The following is a 12,164-nucleotide window of genomic DNA, read 5'->3' on the forward strand; positions in this document are numbered from 1 at the left end:
TTTTATTTGAGTTTCGCTTTCCAGTAACTTTTGTAACCTGGAGCCAGTTTGCCCCGGCATCTAACTCTTCTGTTTGCCAACAGTGTTTTTGTGTTATGTATGTTGATAAGCGTCCCCTCGGGTGACCAAATCTTGCAAATTTTTCTGCTAGGATGTGATGTTCAGTGTAACCAGATATTGCAGTGGGTTTCATTATCCACGTTTCTTGAAGGAGTATTATATCTTGTGGTTCGAGGAAGGACAGAGTTTCATGGTCATGACCCATGTTTTTAAATCTGTGGACGTTCCATGAACAGATCTTTATCGTGTACTGACTTTCATCCTTCAACTCTCGGCCCTGCTCTTTAGCCTGAACAATCTGCCCGCACCTTTCGTCAGTCGTTGGGGACTTTAACTGTTCATTAGGTACGCGTGTTGCTTAATGCTTTTGGCACCCAAGACCAGTCGTCGGCTGTGTGGTAATTTAGCTGCCTCCTGGTTTCTTTGCCCTCTTTTAAACTTGTTGGCCCCGGAGGCGTGGTGGATCGTGCGCCGTGTAAGCATGTTTTTTCCTTTTTCGCAGATGCGTCTTCCAATTTTTGAATCCTCTGGTTTATTAAGAGGGGGTAAGGATACCTTGGATGTTTGTGTGGCCGCAGTATGATTCCCCAGAGTTCGAAAGTTGTTCTGGTAGCATATATCCTGTCCACTAGATCCTTTGAGGACCAGGTAGTCAAGGTCTCTTCAATGTCTTCGTTTTCCGGGGAATTCTTAAATTCCACGGCTAAAAGATCTTGCGAAGGTATTCCGTTTAGTTCAGGAATTTCTTTGTACAACCTTAAAATATTCCCTCTGTTTAATGTGTCTTGCCTTCCTTTTGTACAATATTCTGGTACAAATGTCAACTTGGAGGTGTTCTCCCTCTGGTTATTTTCAGAGCAGCTGACACTTCCCGAACTTTCCTCTATTCCTGCCTGTATATTTTTGGCATAAGCAATTTCCTTATCAATCTGTCTTTCTTGACTTCTTTGTTCTCTGCTGAACTGTTCCTGCAAAGTTTCGGGCTTTTTTACTTCTTTTGACCCTTGCTCCAATTTTCCAGCTTCTATTTGTATTGCAGGCCCTTTTGGCTCGCTGTGCTTGTCGATAAATGGCAACTTGAATGATCTTCCTTTTCTATTTATTGTGATCTTGATTGAATTTTGGCTACTATGTTCTTTATTATCTGTTATCTTGTTCGCCTTGTTGCCTGGTGTTATTTCCCTTCTTTCCGATTGTTCTCGTTTTTTTGCACCCTTCTCCCTCCAAACTGTTTGCCGTACATTCTCTGGTTTGGTGCCTCTCTTATCCTCTGTTGTAATCCTAGACTGAGCTTGCGGTGTATTTTCGGCCCCTCTCTCTTTTCAATATTTGGGATTTGTTTTGGTTGTCTTGTTTTGTCCTCCTTTTCCCTGCTGTCAACTTTTGATCCATTTTCTGAACCTCGTTCCTCATTAGGTCTAGTTTTTGTTAGGTCCTGCCATGTTTTTTCCGCCCCTTCTCCCTTTTCAGTGTATTGGGTCTGGTCTAATTGCCTTTTGAAACTTCCGGGGGTTGGTGCGGATACTGCAGTCGACCGACAGTTCGATGTTATATGCAGAGTCTGATTTGTATTCTCTTTGGAAGTCTCGCCAGAATTCTTGGTGCATTTTGCTTTGTGTTTAGTCTGTTACAATCCGTTGTATAATTTAATTGGTCTGCGCCCAATATTGGATCTTCCGTTATACCTATTATCAATGCTTTATTTTCTTTCTTTTGTGTTTTTTGATTTGTGAAAATAGGAAAAATTTTCTCTAATTTTGTGGTTGACTGAATATTATATTTTGCCCTACCCTTTCTAGCACGTTTTCGTTGTCTTTTTGTAAGTTTTAAAGTTTTTGAGGTATCAGTAGAGCTCTGTGTAACTTCGAATTGCTGGTCCCTTATTTCAGATTCCTCTGTTTCCACTTGTTCTGTTTCTTCTTTGTCAGTAACTTGTATCCCCTTGGATGTGTACTTTCCTTTGAACTCGTCCTTTCCCTCTTCATCTCTTAGAATTGCTCCTTTTTGTTTGAGATTTATTGTTAATTGCACTGCCCCTAGGATATCACTTAAAATTTTAGGCAATTTTGCCAATTTATCTATTATTTTACCACAACCGCAGTTGAACTCCTGGTTGCGATTGTTTGGCTGTAGTTCTGGGGATCCCCTGCGCTTTACCAGGGAAGTAATTGAATCCAGCTTTGTATTTATGCCTGCAATATGACCAGCTATTAGATTTATGAGGTCTATCTGGACTTCCATTTTATCTGACTGAAAGTTCAGAACCAGGATTGCTTGTTCCAGTGTGCTTAATAGAGTATTACTCCATGGGGTCATATGCAGTTCATCAAGGGAATTTCCAATATCCTTAGACTTGTAATCACTCCTGCTTGCAGATGAAATTGTTATCGGGGATGAAAAGTTTAATTGATTTATGTTCATTGGAAAGCTTCCTTCCTCCTGTGTTTTCACCGGTTTGTCAATCCTGCCGACTGATGCAATTGTAATTGGTGGTGACAAATTTAGTTGCTTTTTTCCCAATGACAAACTTCCTTCTTCCTGTGCACTTATTTGTGGGTCTTTTCTTTGGATCTGATATGATGGGGTAGATACCAGCATTCCTGCTCTTCCCGATACTCCCTTCTCTTTACACGGTAATGCGATATTCCCTTCCATTACCTCGTTCAGGGATTCCTGGGTCTGGGTGTTAGTTTCTAATATTTGCAACATGTTAGCATCATTTGATATTGAGAATGAGCTTGCCCAGGCATCGTCCTGTTGCGTTTCCTGATCATCTGATTTATTTTTTTGTTTCCTCCAGGTAGTCTTTGTTGTGCTCCTTTGAGCCTCTCCCTGGGGTTTGATTTATTGACGTGGTAATGCAATGTATCTGTGCTATTGCTGTAACCAGTCTACTTGCTTGCGCTTCCATGATTGGTTTCTGTATGTCGGGAGTTGTTTTTTGTGTACTGGGGTACTTAACTGTCGCTGTGTGGAAGGGGCACTTGTTTTACTGGGTGTATGTGCACACTTTTCTGTTGCTCGACTGTTCCTGAATTATCATAACCTTTGTTCGCCCTTTTTGCTGGTTCTATGGGGCATGGCAAGCGTGCAGTCTCTGTAGTTGGTGCGTAAATGGCAGCCATTGGGTCCTTTAGAAATAAAAATTTCTGGATCCCGGTTTTATTACCCGGACTAAGGGTTATGGTTTCTGGCGTTGGTGCCGAGACCTGTCTCTCTCTCTGTCCATGGGCCTTGCTTTTTGTACTTGTTTCTGGCCCTTGCTCTATAACGTTTTTTATCTTACTTTCATTGTTTTTGTTTTTACCTATGTTCACCTGGCGAACTTTCCCAGATCGCATATTTCTTTATTGCTAAATTGCGTTTTTGGCTTGTTTCCCCTTAAGGGCGCCACTGGTATCCTTTATTTAGTTGCAATAGGTGATGGAATTTAGTATTTGGGTAAAACTGCGATTGCTAGACCAATTTTCGCAGATCTACCGTGCCGCTGGTGACCTTTATTCGGTTGCAATATGTGGTGTGATTAGTGTTGGTACAACGCTGCAATTGTTGGACCAATTTGCTCAGATCTACCGTGCCAGTCAGTGTAACTTCGGTACTGGCACCCTTCTGTATGTAATTAGGCAGGTTCTTTTGCTGCTCCCACCGCTTCTCCCTCTGCGTTCTGTCGCACTAAATACCCCCCCCTTAGCCAAAACCCCCTAGCAATCGCCCAATCACCTTGCCTCACCTCACCTTTGTAGGGGGAGGGTCAGTCGGGGGGGGGGGGGCGACTGTTATTCAGTGTTATGCAGAGTTTGCTGTGTTTACAACATTTTGCAGTGTTCTCTGCAGTGCTCTTACTCACTGTTTGCTCGCTGCCACTACTCAATCCTCTCACCAGTCCACTCCTCTCCACTCCGAGCACTATTTGCTCACAGCCGCTGCGCAGTCCTCTCACCAGTCCTCGCTCCACTCTGCTCCTCTTTGCTAGGCTCCAAGCACAGAGTGCAGTCCTCTCACCAGTCCTTACTCCACTTTGCTCTGCTCCAAGCACAGAACACAGAGCGCTGACACAGGTGTTTTTTTCACAAGCTCCACAACCTTCGCTCTGCTCCGGGAGCAGGGCACAAGCAGGGCGCAGAGTGCTGGCGCTTTTCCACAACCTCCTTCACAACCTCCCAGGGCCGAGGGTCAGGGGTCGGAATCTCTCGCGGCACCAATGCGCCAGCAAGGCAGGCAGAGCGAGACGAGGCAAGGCGGCCCACAGCCCACCGGCCCACCGGCTCCGCGGCTCACTCGGTGCGGCTTGCGCAGGTCACCAGCAGATTACCAGCGAATTACCGGCACACACAGATCGCCACCCACACAGTTCACCGGCTGCTGCTGCTCACTGCCGTGCACTGCGGCCCGCCTCTCAGCTCCGGAAGCGAAAGAGAACCAGTAGAGGGAGCTCATGAGCCTTGGAGCCTCCAATCAATTAGACATAGGAGCTGGGTGTTACTCTCACTACTTCCTAGTGCCAAAGGAAGACAGTCTTTGTCCTATTTTAGATCTCTACCCTCTTACTACGGAAGGACATTTTCAAAATGCTCACACTAGTCTAGGTTCTGTCTAGCCTAGATCCAGGATGCTGAATGGCGGCATCGGCCCTACGGGACACTTATTTAGGTATGTGTGTCCTGCAAGCACTACCTGTGGTTCACAGGGTCCTAGGAGCATTTTCACTTTGCAGTTCTCCCTTTTGGTCTCACAGGTGTTCACAAAAGTGATAGAAGTGGTTGCAACACACCTTTTGAGGTTGGGAGTGCCAGTCATCCCCCAACCTTGATGACAAGCTGTTGAAGGCAGTCTTCCCCTAGTTAGTAGTTAATCACCCCCAGAAGATGGCAAACCTCCCAATATTGTTGGGGTATCTTAGGCATCGCTATCAGCATTCCAAAGTTATATCTGACTGCTTCACAGATGCATTTTTTCCTTGGACCCATGCTGGATACAGTATGGATTTGTGCCTTCCCCCCCAGAACAGAGAATTCAGGACATACGGGCTATGAGCCCATTGTTTCAGGCTCTGTCCTGGTGCAAATGACTGGGAAACTGCTGGAACGGTCGGCCTCAAGTTGACAAATGCTTTTTTTTTTGTAAAAGCGGCCCATGGCGAGGTTTCACTTCAATAGCAGCCGTGGACCTTTCTTTAGACAGCTCGTATGAAGAAAGGGGCGTGGCCTTTATTAATGTGAAAGCACAGCATGGGGCGCTTCAAAACAACCAAAAATTCAGTAAAGAAATTGAATTTATAAAATAAAATAAAAAAAAGTAGTGTAGCAAGCCACAAATAAGAATATGGAGGAAGCATCCACAGATTTCCCTAATTAACAGCGCCCGATTTGCACGAGGTTGGAGTGTGTGGGGGGTTAGAGAGTCAGATCATCAATAATCCCCCCCAACAGAAACGAATAACTGGCTTTAGTTGGTGCTTTGTTATAAAAGAAATTATTTTAATATTCACATACACAACACGGTATATAGATCAGAGGGCCTCCTTTATTACTCTACTACTAATGTAACCATTCCTGGGGGCTCAGCCTGGGCCCTTTCTGTGGGTAAGATTTAAATTGCTACCCATAGTAAAAAGCAAAGCCAGTCCCTGTGGCACTCCTGGGGGTTCCAGGATGGCTGGTGCCCGTGGGAGGCAGACTTGGCCTTTGCAGACGCTGCTTAGTGCTACCTCCAATCCACTCCCCTCACGTTGGGTTTCCCTTTCCACAGTACGTTTTGTCTGTTTCCATACAGACCACACAGACGGTGCCTGTAGTATTCGGTGCTCAGCAGGGGAAGTGCTATGTTGATGGGAGTGCTCACTGCACAACCCACGAAATGTGGATTGCAGTCTCTTTTCCCAGCCTAGCTGACATGGTTGTTCCAGAGTGGTGCACCTGCATGAGTTGGTCCAGATAGCAGCGGGAGACAAAAGGAGGGTGCATCCAAGTCACTGTGCCTGTGATCCAATGGATCTTGCTGCTTGGGTTTTCCCATAGTCACCAAACTCCCCATCCAAACAAGCTGGTTGCACATCCCAGGTCACAGTGGTATTTTCAAAGTGATTAAAGCACCCCACCTTTGGTGTAGCGTCTCCTCTGGCACGCTGATACAGGCTACGCGATGTAGCAGGATTCTTTAGCACTCCAGTGCTTTTTGACATTCAATCACTTTGGCTTAACACACGCAGTGTGAAGTTTCACAGCACCCTGTGGTTCCTAGGGTATATGTTCAGTCCATGCTGGTGTAAATTGATACTTGTATAGCACACTACTCACCCGCAAGGGTCTCAAGGCGCTTGTACGAATACCGCTGTGGAACCCATCCTGGCTTTCCCTGTGAGGCGTCCACTCCTGGGCACCCCCAAGGTGGAGGCCAGGCATCCTTAGCGTTGTGGGGGCCGTTGTGGAGATTAAGCAAGCTATTGCCCAGAGTTGCAGAGTGGGACTCCATGATTGGAATAGGCACCGAGGCGAGAATTATCAGGTCCGTGGAATTTTTGAGCCCAAGACCCACCGAGGCGGAGAATTGAACCCTGGTCCCGGGCTAGACCTCTGCATCAGGGTCTGCCGCTCTAATCATTGAGCCACACTTCTCCACTTTACAGCTTCCAGGCCTAACCCATAGCACTGTAGTGCAGGTCCTTCCCCCGAGTTGCAGCAGATTGCTTCAGCTCATCCTGCATTTGGTTCCTTCACAGGCCTTCTTCTGAGCAGTGACCTTGAGGTGCAAGGGTACCTCCATAGCCGCTTTCTCCCTCAAGGCATGGCCAAGACGGCCTTTCCTGGCAGAATCCCACAGGTTTCTGGTCTAAAATCTGGCCAAGTGAATTGGCAGTAATTACTCCATCCCTGGTTTGGAGACACCAGATTCCATGTCAGGACCAGAGGTGAGGATTATGCTCAACTTTCTTTATTCCTTTTTCCAGCAGCTTCAACTTTAAATCAACAAAAAAAACTAGCATTCCCATGATGCATGCAGTAAGGGTCATGTGCAATCCACCAATAGACAGTCCCCATAGTCTACGTGGGTGTGTGCTTCCTGTGCAACTTCCTCTTTCATTTCCTGGTAGTCTTACCCTCTTGCTTGTCAAAAAGGGGAATTAAGAATATATTTTGGAAGCGTAAATGGGTTTTGCTGCTAGCGATACGCTGTCGTCTAATTGCACGTTTGATTCTAACATTGTTTTAAACCATATCTGGGCCGCAGGAGCGATTTCGTATGCTCCGCCCGTGCCCCCTCCCCCACTGAGTCTCAGGCAAGCGGTGCAGTGCTGACGTCGGAGAACATAGGGTGCGTATCCGTGCGTCTCATTGATCCATGTCACGCTGGTCGGCAGGATCAACGAGCACCAGACACAGCGCCCACCACCCCGCACGCTGCTTGAGCAGTCTGGAAGCCCTTACGCCCACTAAGTGGGGGTCTGTATTTTTCTCATTGCCTCAGCTTGACTTAAAGGCCACAAGGCGCGAGTGAGTGTTTTTTCTTTCCGTGAAAAGGCGGACAGGGCAGGCCCAGACATCTAAAACACCCATTATAACCAAGAGAGTCATCCCTTTAGAGGATCAATAGAACCAGACTAGCATGCACGAAACTAGCAACTGCGGTCATGCCACTACTTGCCTGGACATACAGTAGTACCCCCTACTAGTGCATAGAGCGCTTAGAGATATGGCTGGCCTACTATTTGCCCTGACGGCAGTTATACTAGAGATACAGTTAGCCTACTTTTGCCCTATCTGCACTAGTACTCACACTCATCATCATGGAGGACGAATATACAGAGGAGGAGTCCCTGCAGGTTCTCCCCTTTGATGAGGAGATCTGCGATGTGCTGGATGCTTCCAGTCACCAGGCAGTGGCAGCAGCCATGGGCCCTTTTGAGTGCTGCATAATGCAAATAGCTTATGCTTAGCAGGCAGATCAGCCTCAGGGCCCCCCCCGAAAAGTAAAAGCGCCTCAAGTGTGGATATGGGGTTTTTGAGCGCTTGATACCACAGAGTTTCCAAGAAGAGAGGGGGAGGACTCCCTGGGAAAATCCGCAGACAAGGCAGGTACCTCCAGACCCTGGAGCCCTCTAGTGCCCCCCACCTTAGACTTACCCAAGGAGACAGAGGAGCTCTCTGACATGTTGGTCTCGGAGGATCCAATTCACCCCAGCCCTCGGAGTGGGCGCCCTCCCCCAAGGTCTCGCCTTTCGTAGCAGGGCGTTTACACAAACCACTTAAGAAGGCGGTAAGAGCTTGCCTCACAGCAGAATGCCCCCGCCCTACCAGTCAAGGTGGCGACAACACCAGATGTTGAGCAGAAAATGGGCACATTCCTGCAGAAATATATTTGGAACCAAAAAAGGGAAATCCTGCCAAGATTAGCTGTTAGATATATCAGGTCCTATTACGAAGATCTTGGAATTGGCGGAAGAGGCCAATCTGGGAGGAACCCTCCTTTCTCTGGAAAGAGTTTCAAACTGGGTGCAATAGTCTTCTTGGGCAATGCTAATTGTGCCCTCTCTACCAAGAGGCATCCTCCTTTCCGCTAAAAGTGGACCCTAAACTGGGCGACTTGGCTTCTTCGGAAGCAGGCACAGTGGAACAAGGCAGGCTCTTCGGGGACCCATTCATTATAGAACTAACCACGTTTGTTGCCACTTTTAAGTCCTTAGATAAGGCACAGTCCTCCATTAAAAAGGTTTTCCACCCTAGAATTTGTGACGGGCCGGATGTGGCAGAGGGCACTTGGCCGGCCACTTTTACACCCAAGGCCGTCAAAGAGGCAGCAAGAAATCCCAAGACTCAAGCAGACAGGAATTATTTAAATCAAGAAAAGGCTACAGAGCCCGCGGTGGCATTGGAGCAGCCAGAGGCCAACCCCTGGCCACATCAGGTGAGCCGCCCCGATCTCCATTTAAAGGAGAGAGGCAGGTTGTTTTTTTGTTTTTTTAACACAACTGGAGGTCTATTACCTCCTATTCATGGGTGTTACGGATCATACAAGGCTTTAAGATAGAATTCTACGGCTCTCCCGTGCAGGATGTTCGCCCCAGTCAGCTGGGTTTTGCACACGATCAGGTCAACCTCCTAAATCAGGAGGCAGCTGATCTGCTGCAAAAAGGAGCAATTGTTCCAACACATCTACACTCTAGAGGTTTCCTCAGCAATATTTTCCTTGTAGACAAAACCGATGGGGGTCAACAGCCAGTGATAAACCTAAGAAAGTTCAACCAATGGTTGGTCTACCGCATCTTCAAAATGGTGGGCATCCATCTTCCGCATGACCTCCTCCAACCCAATGATTGGATGGCCGGGTTGAATTTGAAAGTAGCGTTCTTGGCGGTCCCTATCTTTCCCTTGCACTGGGGGGTTACTACAGTTTCAGTGGAAGGATCAGGTGTACAAGATTGCATCCCTCCCTTTCGGTCTTTCTTCAGCCCCATGGTGCTTCACCAAGGTTCTCAAACCAGTGGTGGGGAGACAGAGCCAAGGGCTCTTGCATCATCATTTACATAGACAACATTCTGCTCCAAGAGCAATGTCTGCTCTTCCTCTCACAACTGTTACAGGAAACGGTAGACCTTCTATAGAACCTGGGGTTTGTGATCAATGCCAAGTCGTCACTCCTGATACCATCAAAATAGGTGATCTTCCTGTAGTTTGTCATAATCTCAGTGACTCGCACTCCGAGTCTCCCAGCAAGGAAGATGACCAAGATTCGCAGGGAACGGAGGCTAATGCTAGTTGGGGTTTTCACCCTTCATCTGTTTAAGCCAGAAGAGGGGCTTGTTGTCTGTGTGAACAAAGAAGTGAGTGCCAAACAGGTATGGCCTCAGCTTCTTCAGGGCCCAGACCACAGCAAAGACTTCCCTCTCAATGGCTGACCAACGTTTCTCCCTGGGTGTCAACCTTCTGCTTAGAAAAGCTACTGGTTGATCCTGGCCCTCTGCATTTAGTTGTGATAACACAGCATCTACCCCCATCTCAGATGCATCTGTCTAGACAATAAAGGTTTTAGAGTAGCCAGGACTTTGCAAGATGGGAGCAGTGCACATGGCCAGCTTAAGGCCATTAAATGCCTTTTGACAGCTTGCTGTCCAATGAACTTTATTGGGCATTTTCTTAAATGGAATTTCAATGGAATTGGCCCCAATCATCTGAGGCAGAAATTTAAGTGGTATGCGCCCATTAGAAATCTTTGGTCCACATGAGCCAAACTAGTTGTAACTCTTCCGATCAAAAAGTCCATTTTGGGCGGCAGAAGCTTCATCACATGCGCCTCCAAAGCTTGGAACGAGCTTCCACTCCACCTGAGGAACTCTCCAGATCTCCCCTCATTCAGAAGGGAGCTGAAAACATGGCTCTTCACTCAGTAATTTTCTCTTTATAGACCTCCAGCAGGCATGCGCAGCACCAGGACACCCCAGGGTAACCGTGCGCTATACAAGTTCCATTAACATAACATGCAAGATCATTCAGGGGTGTCACTATGGACCCATACCCTTTGACAAATCTTCTATAGTACACAGTCGGGTCCAAGAAAGCTCTGACCAGAGTCTGTGTAGTAGGAGCAACCCAGTCCATGATGATTTGGATTTTTCTCTCCAATGGTTGAACCTGGTCTCCACCTACAAGGTGGCCCAAGTACACAACCTTGCGCTGCCCCATCAGGCACTTGGTGGCCTTGATAGGGAGGCCTGCCTTCTGCAGGGCCTCCAGAACATTCCTGAGGTGGACCAGGTGATCCTCCTAAGTGGAGCTAAAGACAGTAATATGTTATATGATTTTCTAAAGCGCATTGGTTACCCGGGGGTGTCCTGGCACAGATAGCTACCTCTCTGAGGTCAAGAACTTATGGGGAGATTAATCAGTGGAAGATCTGATCCGTTGAAGAGCCAAGTTTTCTATTCCTTGCTGAATACGAGGTGCTTAGTGGCATTCCTAAGAATCCAAGGAAGGTCATTCCAGGCCTTAGCCGCGCATGGGATGAAACTTCTTCCCCTCCCCACGTATCTTTCCTAAATGGGGGGGCATGACCATTAGTTTGGCTCCTAGTGAGCACAAAGTTCTTTTGGGAGTGTACCATTGAAACAGTAGTTTCAAATAGATCTAGATATGCTGAACTATATGCTTCCAGACCTGTTAGGACTTAATTCACCAACCTCTAAAATTTAGCAGATGCATTCTTCAGACCAAAGGTCATCACAATACATTGATAATGCCCACTAGGGGTTGAAAATGCTGTTTGTGGCTTGGGATCCTCAGCTAGTCTGATTTGCCAGCAGTCAGGTCAAATGAACTCAGAAAATTGGCGGAGGCCAAAGTATCTATAAGTTCATCTGCCCTTGTAATAGGATGGACAGCAGTCCTGGTGACTGCATTGAGAACTCTGTAGTCCACTTTAAACCTCGGCTCTCTTTTTCCATCCTTTCCACCTTTGGATTAATGATTACTGGACTAGCCCACGGCCCATCTGAAGGCTCAATGACCCCCAATTCCAGCATCTTTTGGACCTCTGTCCTGATGCAATCCCCGACATGGTCAGGCTGTCTGTAGATTTTACTCTTTACAGGCAGTCTGTCACCTGTGTCCACTTCATGGGTACAACAGGTGGTCTGACTGGGTGTAAAGGAGAACATGTGTCTGTACTGATTATAGGCAAGTCCTCAATCACCTTGCTGTTGGTCAGTGAGGCTGCCTACCAAGGATACTCCATCCACTGACCCATCATCAGGGTTCTGAGAGAGGAGATCAGGGAGAGGGTCACCCTCTTCCTCCTGTCTCTCATCAGTTGCCATGAGCAAGCCCATATCAGCCCTCTCCACAAAAGGTTTCAGGTGGTTTACATGAAGTACCCAATTGGGGCTTCTTTGAGTACCTAGGTCCACCAAGTAGGTGACCTCACCTTTTTTTGTTCAAGGATAGTGTGGGGGCCACTCCACTTGTCCTGTAGAGCTTCTGGGGCCACAGGCTTCAACACCCACACTTTCTGTCCTGGCTGGTAAACAGTCATGACAGCCAGCTTTTTGGCGTTCTTGGCTGGCCTCACTGTTTTTACTGGCCTTATTCATGTACTCAACCATGCGTGAATGCAGG

This window comes from Triturus cristatus, chromosome 10 (genome assembly GCF_964204655.1).
Source record: "Triturus cristatus chromosome 10, aTriCri1.1, whole genome shotgun sequence".
NCBI lineage: Eukaryota > Metazoa > Chordata > Amphibia > Caudata > Salamandridae > Triturus > Triturus cristatus.